Here is a 12,995-nt window from a genome sequence, read left to right on the forward strand (position 1 = left end):
AGATGCAAAGCTGCCATTTTTGGTGCAGCTACACATATAATACCACATTGACTTTGCCCCTCAGAGGAGTCATCTTGCAAACAAGAAGCATGTGGGATTAAAATAATGGGATCTTGATATAGCAAGCAGTCACTGTATACAGCACCATGAGACTGCATTGGAGATTGTTTTGTCTTTAGGAGATCTGCACACTTCCTCATCAATTAGCCTGCATAAGTATCCCTGCCACTTGTCTGGTGAACTTGGGAGTCTACAAAACTTCAGTCCCAAGCATTATGTAAATCGTAAGTGATTTTTGTGCCAGCAAGCGATGGCCTTAAAGACATGTGGATCATTTTAAAATACAGGAATATGTATGAGGGCATACAAATGAAAGATCCTGTTAAGTGGCAAACACTGGGCGTTTCCCCACTCCTTAGCAATCATATTTGGTTAGAAATGCAGAAAGCAATTTAAAAAGACCATATATGGGGAAAAGCTTGCAAATTCCAATGTTGTCAGAAGACAGGGGTGAGGAAAGTCAGACCCAGATTCCAAATGTAGACCTCTAGACCTCTCTGTCTTGCCCTCTTTTCAGGTTATACGTCCTCTCTGCCTTGCACCCTTGAAATATACTTAGAGTGGAGTGTGAATTTCATGCTCTTTATTCAGCTCATAGTAGCAATGAATGAAGCTTTCCCCAAAACGTCTAGCTATATATACATTATTTACACAATGGGCCCCACGTGATTGGCTAATTCCGGTCTGTTCCTGTAGGCCAATCAGGTTGTGGATTCACTTCCTCCAGAAGCCTGATTGGCTGCTCCTCCCTTATTCCGAATAGGATTCCTCACAAGAAAAGGGAAAAGTTGACAGCTATGAACAGGGGAACTTGGAGGGTCTGGTGTAGGTGTGTATAATTAATATGTGCATTTTTCTCTCTGCCAACTTTTGCCTCTGGTTCCACCCATTGCAAGCATGGGGCTCTTGGCTAGGTGCCCAGAAGGGACCTTGAACGTAAGAATTGATTTGCTGGATCAGTCCAAAGGCCCATCGAATCCAGCATCCAGTTCTCACAGTAGGCAACCATATGCTAATGGAAAGCCTGCAAGCAGGACCTGATTGTAACAGTCCTCTCCTTGTATGTGATTCTCAATAACTGGTATACACAGATGTGCCTTGCAAGCCCTCTGCCTTTCCCCTAATTGGTTTGATCTTTTTGTAGTGGGCTCATACAGATGGGAGGGGGATGCGGGTGGCGCTGTGGGTTAAACCACAGAGCTTAGGACTTGCCGATCAGAAGGTCAGCAGTTCGAATCCCCACGATGGGGTGAGCTCCCATCGCTCAGTCCCTGCTCCTGCCAACCTAGCAGTTTGAAAGCATGTCAAAGTGCAAGTAGATAAATAGGTACTGCTCCGGCGGGAAGGTAAACGGTGTTTCCGTGTGCTGCTCTGGTTCGCCAGAAGCGGCTTCGTCACGCTGGCCACGTGACCCGGAAGTGTCTGCGGACAGCGCTGGCTCCCGGCCTCTAGAGTGAGATGAGTGCACAACCCTAGAGTCTGTCAAGACTGGCCCGTACGGGCAGGGGTACCTTTACCTTTACTTAACATAAGACAAACTTCAGTGGAACAGAAGCAGGGCTGCATGCAATAGAAAAATGATGCCTTCTTACATCCTTAGTAGGAAGCAAATTATTCCTTAATCTCAAAGGGGATAAAACTCCACAGCATTTTGTGTGAGGGTTTCTTGTGAACAAATTGCTGAACAGTGAAGAAGTGGGTAATTGCTCTCTGCTATGAGGTCAACCGTCATATTGTTTATTTTTAATCAGCTTGTCATCTCTTGTGAGGCTATTGGAAACAGATGCAACAGAATGATGGCAAAGGAACAGAGTTAAAACCACAGTGGGGGAAGTTCAGCTAGTGCACTGAAATTTCATGGCCTGCTTACTATTGTCCATTTCTCATGGCTGAACACCAGAACGTCTATAGACGCTGAGGAAGGGCTAAAGCTCAGTGGCTGAGCATATGTGTTGCATGTAGACGATCCCAGGATCAGTCTATAGCATTTCCAAGTAAGAGCACTGTCTGAAATCTGGGAGAGGCACTGTCAGTCAGTGTCTGGGATACTGAGCTAGATAGAACTTTATGTTCTGTCTTATGTTAGGTTTGCCATATAAACCAGAAAATTCCGGTGATGTCCGGTGGGCAGAGGCTAACATGATCATCCAGGGGTGGGATTAATTTAAGATTAAATGTCCAGGATTTTGTATGTTCCCCAGCGGAAGTGGAAGCCCTGTGGAGAAGTCGCTTCCTTGTTGCCTCCCATATGGCGATTTCGCATGCCCACTTGCCACCCTGCCGCCCCCCAAAAACTCAGCAACTATGTCTGGATTTTTACTTCTTGAAATATGGCAATGCTATATTTCACCCAGGATATTTGCCTCACTGTCCACAGTGGCAAAATGACATAACTTGTATATTTAACGTAATTAATCAATTACAGTTAAACGGCCTCAGTCCAGTATACCTGAAGGAGCGTCTCCACCCTCATCATTCTGCCCGGACACTGAGGTCCAGCACTGAGGGCCTTCTGGCGGTTCCCTCACTGCGAGAAGCCAAGTTACAGGGTCCCAGGCAGAGGGCCTTCTCGGTAGTGGCACCCACCCTGTGGAACGCCCTCCCACCAGATGTCAAAGAGAAAAACAACTACCAGTTTTTTAGAAGACATCTGAAGGCAGCCCTGTTTAGGGAAACTTTTAATATTTAATAGGTTATTGTATTTTAATATTCTATTAGAAGCTGCCCAGAGTGGCTGGAGTGTAGCCTTATTGGAATTCACCGATTGGGTCTGCGTTGCTCCGGGACAGGAGGAAGGAAGTCAAAATGACACCGAGGTTGGTCCAAAGAAAGAGTTTATTCTGCTCTCCGGATAGCAGAAGGCACTTGCGTGATTAGTCCCCAGCAAGTCCAAAGAAATGACAAGTTTCATGCAGTATATATATATTCTCCAGGCACCCTCTCCCTCCTTCCAACCACGTCAGCTTGTATACGTAGGTTGACATCACATATGTTCCTGCTCCGGCACTCTTATCCATAAAAGGGATTTCCTTCCTGCACTCCTGACCATAAAAGGATATTCCTGTTCCTACTCCTATCTTGGAACAAGAGGTCACTACTTCGAAGAACATGCTCTGGCGTTAGTCCCAGACTTGGGTCTCTGCGTCATTTGTGGTCAGGACATAAGATATGTCTGTGTCTGTTCTACTGGTAAAGTCAAGGCCAGTCTTGCTGTCAAACTGATAAGGGAGAGAGCTGTGTTCTTGTTTTGCATTTGCTCAACAGCTAAAGTTTATGCATTTTAGCTAAGGAGAAATGGGGATTTTGGTGCAGTTTAAAAACTGCCTGCACAGTCAGTTTTGGGTTTTGGAAACCCATTCCTTCAGGAGAAACCCAGCCAGATGGGCGGGGTATAAATTCTTCTTCTTCTTCTTCTTCTTCTTCTTCTTCTTCTTCTTCTTCTTCTTCTTCTTCTTCTTCTTCTTCCTTCTTCATATAGTGCATAGTTAAATGATGGAACTTGTTCCCATTGGAAGCAGTGATGGCCACCATTCAACATGACTCATGGTCTACTGATGGCTACTAGCCATGATGGCTGTTTCTCTGCCACCACAGCCAGAGGCAAGATGCTTCTGAATACGAGTTGCTGGAAACCACAGGAGCGGATTGCTGCTCTTGCACTCCCTGCTTTCCCACAAACATTGGGTTGGCCACTGTGAGAACAGGATGCTAGACTAGATGGGTCATTGGCCTGATCCAGCAGGCTGATTTTCTGTTTGTACGTAAATCACACTGCCATTACATTATCCCACCCCATTCATTTCAATGAAAACCAAACACAATGCAAATGAGAAGGGAAACGTAATCAATTACACATCAATCGTGGACTTAAAGCAACAGCAAATGCCGATCGTATTTGCTGGATTGATTTCTGTCGAGGACAGGATACAAATATGCAGCCATCAGCAATATCCACTCCCATGTCTGATGGAATTCTCTGACATCCCTAGCTGCTACCAAGTAGGAGAAATCACAGAATATTATTTTGTGGGGTTTACAAGAGACTTTTAAAAGCTGCTGACCAGAAGATGAGAGCAGGTCAGATGGACCAACTCTCTAACAGTATTAAATTTTATGGGGAATCACACCAAAGTGGATTCAGATGCACTGACTGACAGGTTGTGGGAGGCCTGTGATGGGAAGCTAAAGGTATGCAGGGAAAAGGAATAAGTACCAGCTACAAAATGCTGAACAGCCATATGGAAAGCAGTGAGCTATGAGAGAGACTATAATATACTAATTAAGATCTAGACACCATAGTGCAATGAATCTTCAATAGGTGCATTATATGGATTTGCATATAAATGTGTGTACCAGGGGAAACATTTGTGTTTTGCTACATAAGCCTGATACAAAAACTCTGGAGGAGAAATAAATTCTGAGATTTTTTTTTATTATTATTATTCATATGAAACACCCTTCAAAAATGATACGCAGACAGACAAGATTTTCAAGCTGGCATTTCCCTCCCTACGTTAATTTGGTTCCAACATTATATTATACAGTATTTTATATGGGGCAGTGGCATTTGGGGCCCTGAGTGGCTTTAAAACTACTGAGTGCAGAGTCTTTTTTGCCTACTCACTTTCCCTTCTTTCTCAGTTGATTTTGATGGCCCAATCTCTCAGTTGGGTTTGTTTTCACCCAGTGATGCCATGTAGAAAGATCTGATTGACTACATTGTGATATTTTGATCCTTGGTTGGCTGAGATTGCCCTTGTGATGAAAACAGGAAAAAGGATCAGAAGCACCAGCAGCCATTGTGGCTCAGTGGTTGGGGCAGAGCCTCATGCTTCCTTTGTGGCAGGTGGGCTTTTGAGGGGGGGGGCGGAGCTGCTGCATTTGTATCCTGCTCACATCTCCACCACCTCACATGCCTCCCTTTCACTCCTGTGTTAAGCAACAGCTCCTAAAGCAAGCACTATGCTATCACAGGGGCTACATGGATGTCAGGGAACTGACATCGGAGCGAGAGGCGAAGGGGAGGCTCCTAGATGATGCTGGAGAAGGACCCAGCAGCAGGGGGAGAAACAGCTCAGTGGAGGGGGAAGCATTTAAGCGCAACACCAGGGATAAAGATGGGCAGATGGGGGAATCGGAGAGAGGGCTCCAGGACTCTTCACTGGAACTCAGTGAGGAGGGGACAGGTCCTCCGCTACCCACGCCCTCCCTGCGCAGAAGACTCCCGCGCAGTGAGAGGAGGAGGAGACTGGGTGTCAAACAACTCTTATGTTGGAAGAGGTTCAAGAAACGCCCACTGACGGATTCTGCCAGTGACTGAGCCAGTCACAATTAGAAAGGGCTGTGCAGTCAGAAAGGTTTAACAAGGCAAATTAGCCTAGAGAGGCACCAGTTTACGCACGAGTAACTCATACTCATCACAATAGCCAAACAGGTTTGGTTTCATGATGGGACTCTGAAAATAATTCAGAATGAGGGCAGTGCTTTTCTCACCCTCAGTCTGAATGGATGAACACCTTTTCTTTCTTTTTCTTTCAGCAAACATGTATTTATGCATTTATTTATTTAAAATATTTTGTATGCAGAAACCTTCTCAAGGCGGCTTACAAGGTAAAAATGTAATGCCATCCCATCACAAGAAGAGATCATGAATAAACACTAAAGAAGAAGAAGAAGAAGAAGCAGCTCAGCTGACTCATAACTAAAGAACTCAAATGCAAACTAAAAATTGCCAGCAATATGCCACCAGAAATACCACACTACAGTGGTACATTAGTTCTGGAACGGCTTAGTTGTCAAACAAATTGGCTCCCAAACACCACAAACCTGGAAATAAGTGTTCTGGTTTGTGAACGTTTTTCAGAAGCCAAACATCCGACGTGGCTTCCGCTTGAATGCAGGAAGCTCCTGCAGCCAAACGGAAGCTGTGCCTTGGTTTTTGAACTGTTTTGGGAGTCAAACGGACTCCCAGAGCGGATTAAGTTCGAGAACCAAGGTACCACTATATCTCATTCTTTAAGCCTATGGGTACCCCGATGACCTTACCTTTAACGTACTGCAAGTCCCTCCTCTCACAATCACAAATTACCTTCAAAATTATTTTCAGCAGATTGCAATGCCAAACACATTCCCCAAGTATGAAATAGCTGTGGACATATTCAGCAAAAAATATTTGTGATCCTCGGATGAAGGGGGTCATGTCAACACTGCCCTTCAAGAAGTGTTGAAGACCACGCTTATCCACAGTGGCTTGGCCCATAAATTCCTGAAGCTGCCAAAGCCTTCAATGCAATGTGGGCACATGGAATGCTACTTGGTACAGAGTCACTCCATTGGTATATCTAGCTTAGAATTATCTACAGTAGATGACAGTGGCTCTGCAGTATTTCAGGTGGGGGATGTTTCCAGCCCTGCCTGGAGACTCTAAGGATTGACTCTGCAATTTTCTGCATGCAAAGTAGGTTCTCAGGCATTGAACGGTGGCCCCTCCCAGATGCCATTGACTTAAGAGGACCTTATAGATTATACAGCAAACATTTGGCCAAATATTTCTTTTTAGTATGTTTGTTAACATGTATACAATTCAAGAGGGAAGTGGGAGGGGGGAAGAGATTTGAGCCTCTGGAAAAGGAGAAACCATTTTAGTGTGTTGTGTTTTTTTTAGAGCCCAACCAAAGCCATTATTGAGATTTATATGTATTGACTGGTGTTAGTCCTAAATGGTTCATGTTAAGAGGAGGAGGGGGAGCCCCAATTGAAATTGCAGTTGGGTACTGAAAGGTAATACTTAAAGGAGGAATTAGCTTTCTAGAAAAAGGTATAGGTCTGGGTACATTCTCAGAGCAGCCCCTTTCCAAGTGTATAGATTTGGTAAAGGCACCTCATTAAATAGTGCTGAGGTGCTTATAAGGGGATTTTGAAAAAGTAAGATCATCAACCCTTGACTTCCATTCAAAGGTCTTATGCTGAAGCTATTGGAAGGATTGCAGCCTGTCATTTTGCTGCTAATCAATTTGAAGAGGCTATTCTTCTAGTGACTGATCAATCTATTAAGTTTCTTTTTTTTTAAAAAAAGGGTAATGTACAGAAAGAAAGAGAATAGCTCAACAGAACCCCGTAAATCAACAGTGACTTGCACTTGATTCCACCACAAATTAATCAACTGTGTTCTTTGTGGGCCACAAAACCTCCATTAGCTTGTCTATAATAATTTCTAAAGATGTCGTTGAATTTTTTATTTCCTGATGTGGAATATGTACCTTAGGACTTGTACTAGAAACCTCATAAGAACTTAAAGAGTAGCCTGCTGGATAGGCCAATGGCTTATCTTGCCCAGCAACCTATTCTCACAGTGACTTCCAAGATCACTTAAAAGTGGGGAGAAAGATGCTTGTTTCGAGCAGAAATCTGCAGTTTGTGGACTTGTGACCTGGAGCCTAATTCTGCAAAGACTCTTGTGGGGCTTGAACCTAGAGCAACCCCAGGATTTTTGTTTGTTTAATAATAAAAATTTATTATTTATACCCTGCCCATCCGGCTGAGTTTCAACAGCCACTGTGGGCGGCTTCCAATCAAGTGTTAAAAACAATACAGCATTAAATATTAAAAACGTCCCTAAACAGGGCTGCCTTCAGATGTCTTTTAAAGAGAAGATAGCTGCTTATTTCCTTCACATCTGAAGGGAGGGTGTTCCACAGGGCGGGCGCCACTACTGAGAAGGCCCTCTGTCTGGTTCCCTGCAACCTCACTTCTCGCAATGAGGGAACCACCAGAAGGCCCTCGGTGCTGGATCTCAGTGTCCGGGCTGAACGATGGGGGTGGAGACGCTCCTTCAGGTATACTGGACAGAGGCCGTTTAGGGCTTTAAAGGTCAGCACCAACACTTTGAATTGTGCTAGGAAACGTACTGGGAGCCAATGCAGATCTCTCAGGACCGGTGTTATGTGGTCCTGGCGGCCGCTCCCAGTCACCAGTCTAGCTGCCGCATTCTGGATTAGTTGTAGTTTCCAGGTCACGTTCAAAGGTAGCCCCATGTAGAGCGCATTGCAGTAATCCAAGCGGGAGATAACTAGAGCATGCACCACTCTGGCAAGACAGTCCGCAGGCAGGTAAGGTCTCAGCCTGCGTACCAGATGGAGCTGGTAGACAGCCGCCCTGGACACAGAATTAACCTGTGCCTCCATGGACAGCTGTGAGTCCAAAATGACTCCCAGGCTGCACCCCTGGTTTAATCACTAGTGTGCATTTGCATCACCCGTTGTGAATATATTGAAAAGTGTGCTCCATACTTCATTACACTAAGCACCCTCCCAATGACACCCTACATTTCTGTTTATATTATCTGATCGCTCTTTAATGTACCACTTAATCTACTGACAGCCACACAATGAGCACACTGTAGAGCCTTGTTGTGACATACAATATATAACAGATCTCCAAGAATCAGCACTGGGCACTGGGACTCTCATGCCCAAGTCTGGAATATCTTGGATGCAGGATGGCTGCCTGTAAGCAATTTGCTGGTGACTCTTTGCAGATTGTAGCAATTAATTGCATGTTATCCACACAGGATAAGGGGAGATGTAATCAGTCAACTTTAATTGACAACCCAGTAGAACAAAAGGAGGTTTGATTTTTGAGAGCTTCAAATCTTTGGGAACCTCCAATTAAGGACAGTCAATTAAGATTAATTGAAAGAGGACTGGAGAAATCAACTTGGGGGCACTGAATGAACCTAACCCCCAGTGAATCCCATAAATATAATGTTAAGTACCTTTAAAAGCTTAGCTATCCTTTATCTTCATGGCAGCCTGCAAATGTTTTCAAGATATCTGAGGTGCAATTGTTGGGGAATAGTAATAGTAGTAGTAGTAGTAGTAGTAGTAACAACACATTATTTCCTAAACTGATGGGAGATTTCCTTTTATATTTGATTGGAGGAAAAGTAAGTTTGTGCAATGGTGCTGCTAATGTTTCTTAAGAGTATTTTACTGCAGGTGCCTTGCTAAAGTGAAAGTTCATGCAGAAATACCATTCCATGAAGTAGAATTTGCACACAGGAACTTGCAAACCTACTGTGCTTATGGTTTGTATGATCAGTTGCAGAATTGCAACCAACATGTCATGTCAAGCGAAATTGAAGGTTTCTCTTCAACCAAACAGCAGAGGAACTTCATGGGAACCTAAAAGGAGTGAAATTTGTGGGATTCCTCAAGGAAGGCACAATCATAGGTTGAGATGGGACTTTGTCAGATGCCACAGTCACACCATACATTTAAAGCACAATGATACCACTTTAAACAATCATTGCTTCTCCCAAAGAACTCTGGGGCCTGTAGTTTGTCATGGGTGCTGAGAGCTACAGTTTCCAGATTGGTTTGACAATAAATCACTCTTCTCAGGCAACTTTGGAAATTTTAGCTCTGTGAAGGGAACAGGAAGCTCCTAACAAGTCTCAGTACCCGTAACAAACTACAGCTCCCAAAATTCTTTGGGGGAAGCCATGGCTTTTTAAAGGCACAACATAGCACTTTAAATATATGATGTGGATGTGACCTAAAGCAGGGGTAGCCAATATGGTGCCCTCCAGATTTTGCTGGACTTCCTCACCCATGAGTTCAAGCCAACATGGTATGGGGTGATGGGAATTAAAGTCCAACATTTGGAATGCCCCCACATTGGCAACTCCTAAAAACAATATTCTGCATAAAGGCATCTGTGAAATATAAATTGAAACCCAAAGAGTGGAGGCTACATCTGTAGATGATCATGGGACTTCTGGAGTCAATGTTGAAACAAATATGGAGGCCCCCTTTCAGCAGAAACATTTGAGAAGTTTCAAGGAGAACCCAACATATATTTTTTCCCCTGAGGTGAGGATGGGGTTCATGTTCTGTTTGGCAAATGACATTTTCCTCTCCTTGAAGTCTTCCATCAAAATCCCAGCACCGCAGTTGCAAAATCTCATTCTGAAACATGTGCCACCCGATCAGAAGCCTTCATTAGTGAATTCCACCCAAACGTTAACATTTATCGGTTTAATTTTACAGGCAGATAACAGAATATATAATATGATGTCCTTTTAACTTCAGGGGATGGTGTGATAGCCTTTCATGGATTTGAGAAGGGGAGTCAACCCTATATAATAAAAAAGTGATACTCTTGTCTCGCTATAATGTATCTGATTTCATTCACAGCACTGTCTGAAAACCCATTCACAATTACCCCCAGGCACTATTCAGGGAGGGTCTGCTGTTTAAAAACGGTTTTCCCTGCTCTGTCAGTCAGTTCAGGTCTCATGCTATTTTAACCTGAAGGAAGGAATTTGAATGGGTTGTAAATTGTGGAGGAGAGACCCATATAGTACCTACCTACTGCAATTCCATTAACCTTCACTATGGCTGACAAAATAGAGGCCTTCAAGGTGGTGATAAATGCTTCTTTGTAGAAGTCTCTACCACACAAATAACTCAGGAGAGGTCCAAGAGGGTGAGGATAAAAGTTAAGCTGGTTTCATTGCCACCAGCAGTGCTGAAACGAAACCATTCTGAACAGATGGCTTCAAATTTGAGGGCAGATCTTGACCGCTTGTTCGATTTGATGAATACTTGACACATCCTGGGAACTTGTATGACACGTTTTGACTGTAATTTGTAGGTGATTTGTGATGGAAAAGCCAAGCTGAGTACTTGATGGGAATGTTGGCTTCTACAATCCTATGATTCTAACAAATGTGACAAAAGTAAGGAAGTGCTGTGAAGATGGCTATCTAACAGCCTCAGATCATCCATCATATTGTAGACCTGCATCTGAGGGCTCCTTGTAAATATCTAGATAGTACAGGCAGAACATCTGCACCAGGTTTCTGGGTGGTGAGTGGTGCCCCTTACCGGCATTTTTCATGTGTGAACTAAAGAATCTGCTCTGGCTACCTATTAGCCACTGAATCAGTAGCTGAATCATCCTTAAACAAGCCTTGATCAGGTTACTGGAAATGACCTTCTCCTCCATTGCCTTGTAAAGGCATTAAGTTCAACAAATGGGACCAAGTAAGTGTTGCCTCAGGCTAATGATTATTGGCTTGTGGGTGCTTCTTCTCAATGCAAGCAATATTTGCATTGTTTATTTCAGCTGACTTGTTTATTCCAGCCAACGTATCTAACATTAACTGGTCTACCTTTTGGGTAGACCTGGGAGCTGTTCTGAGCATTGAGCAGTTTCCTTCAAGTCCACACCTCCAAACAGCTTGAAACATGCTCTTTGTAGGCAAGCAGGAGAAAGGAGTGGTTGTTGGTTTCAGCAGCTTGTAGTTTTGTTTTTATTAGTATTAATTTACACAGAGAGAGCAGGCAGAGCAAAAGAGGACAATGTGAATCCCCTTCCATAATAAACTTTGTTCATATTTAAAACTATTTGCATCTATTTTTGTGAATGGGCTGGGGGATACCATAGGAGGACTAGGAAGCAAAATGGTGGACCGTGGATAGCTTGTGTGGGTTGCTACTTGCAACAGCTTGCATTGCTGTCTGCCTTGTTCTGGAAGAAGGTTAATAGACTATGGGGTTGTTGTGGTGACACTACAAGCAGTGAGCTTGGGACCTGACAACAGTCCTATTCAGTCTAACATGGGTATGCTAGTCTAGGGCTCCCCCTGCATCCACTCTGACCTCCATCCCACAGAACCATAGAATTGTAAAGTTGGACGGGACCACAAGGACCCTCTAATCCAGGTATCCCCAAACTCAGCCCTCCAGATGTTATGGGACTACAATTCCCATCATCCCTGACCACTGGTCCTGTTAGCTAGGGATGATGGGAGTTGCAGTCCCAAAATATCTGAAGGGCCGAGTTTGGGGATGCCTGCTCTAGTCCAACTCTCTGCAATGCAGGAATTACAAGGTGTGATTGGAAAGTTTGGTAAATGATCACAGAAATTGGACAGCGAGAAATATTCAGACATATATACCTAACAGGCCTACCATTGACAACATTCATAGAACTGTTGGAAACTTCTGGAGAAGTCCTCTTTTCGTACTGCTTTCAATTCCCTCATCACAGCCACTTGGACATGTGAAATGTTGGGAAATCTGTGCCCTTTCAATGCAGATTTCAGTTTTGGAAAAAGAAAGAAGTCCAGTGGGGCCAGATCGGGAGAATATGGAGGCTGGGACAAGTCAGTAACCTCAGTAATGATTTCACACAGAATATGTGATTATTCTGCCATCATTCGGACAGACAGACACCGATCCTGCATCAATAACTCACGAACTCTGTTGACATTTGCCACCATTCTGCTCATCGATGGTCTGTCAGACCAAGGGTCATCTTCGATGGTTTGCCACCCTTCATGGAAATGCTTAAACCACTCATACACCGTCTTTCAAGTTACAGCTTCATCTCTGTACACAATTGTGGGCATTTCATGGGTTTCCGATGTCGATTGTATGTTCAAATATTTCTCGCTCTCCAATTTCTGTGACCATTCACCAAACTTTCCAGTCACACCTTGTATTTCGCCCAACATGGGGCTTGAACCCATGACTCTGAGATTAAGAGAATCCCATGCTCTACCAACAGAGCCAGGAAGAAGGCTAGTTGCACCAAGCCCAGCCATAAGAACATATGTAGCATATATAGAAGATTCCCAGTTATGTAGTTGTACAAGCAGGCCATACCATAATGGAGGAGACTCTCAGTTCCGTAAGAAGGCAAACAGGTCAGATATAATGAACGTGAGAGGCACATTGCAAGTGTACAAACTGGCAACATAATCCACTACACCAAGCACTTAGTGGCTAGGCCCACGCTAAACTGGAAACACACTTTTGCAAATACTTGAAGTTTAGCAAAACTTAAGAATTCTTGAAATTTCATATTGACAAATACTTTTCTTTTTTTTTAAAAAAAAAGTTGATGGATTTTAGGTCACCTGTGGT

This window comes from Podarcis pityusensis (assembly GCF_964106645.2).
Source record: "Podarcis pityusensis genome assembly, chromosome: 11".
NCBI classification, from domain to species: Eukaryota; Metazoa; Chordata; class Lepidosauria; order Squamata; family Lacertidae; genus Podarcis; species Podarcis pityusensis.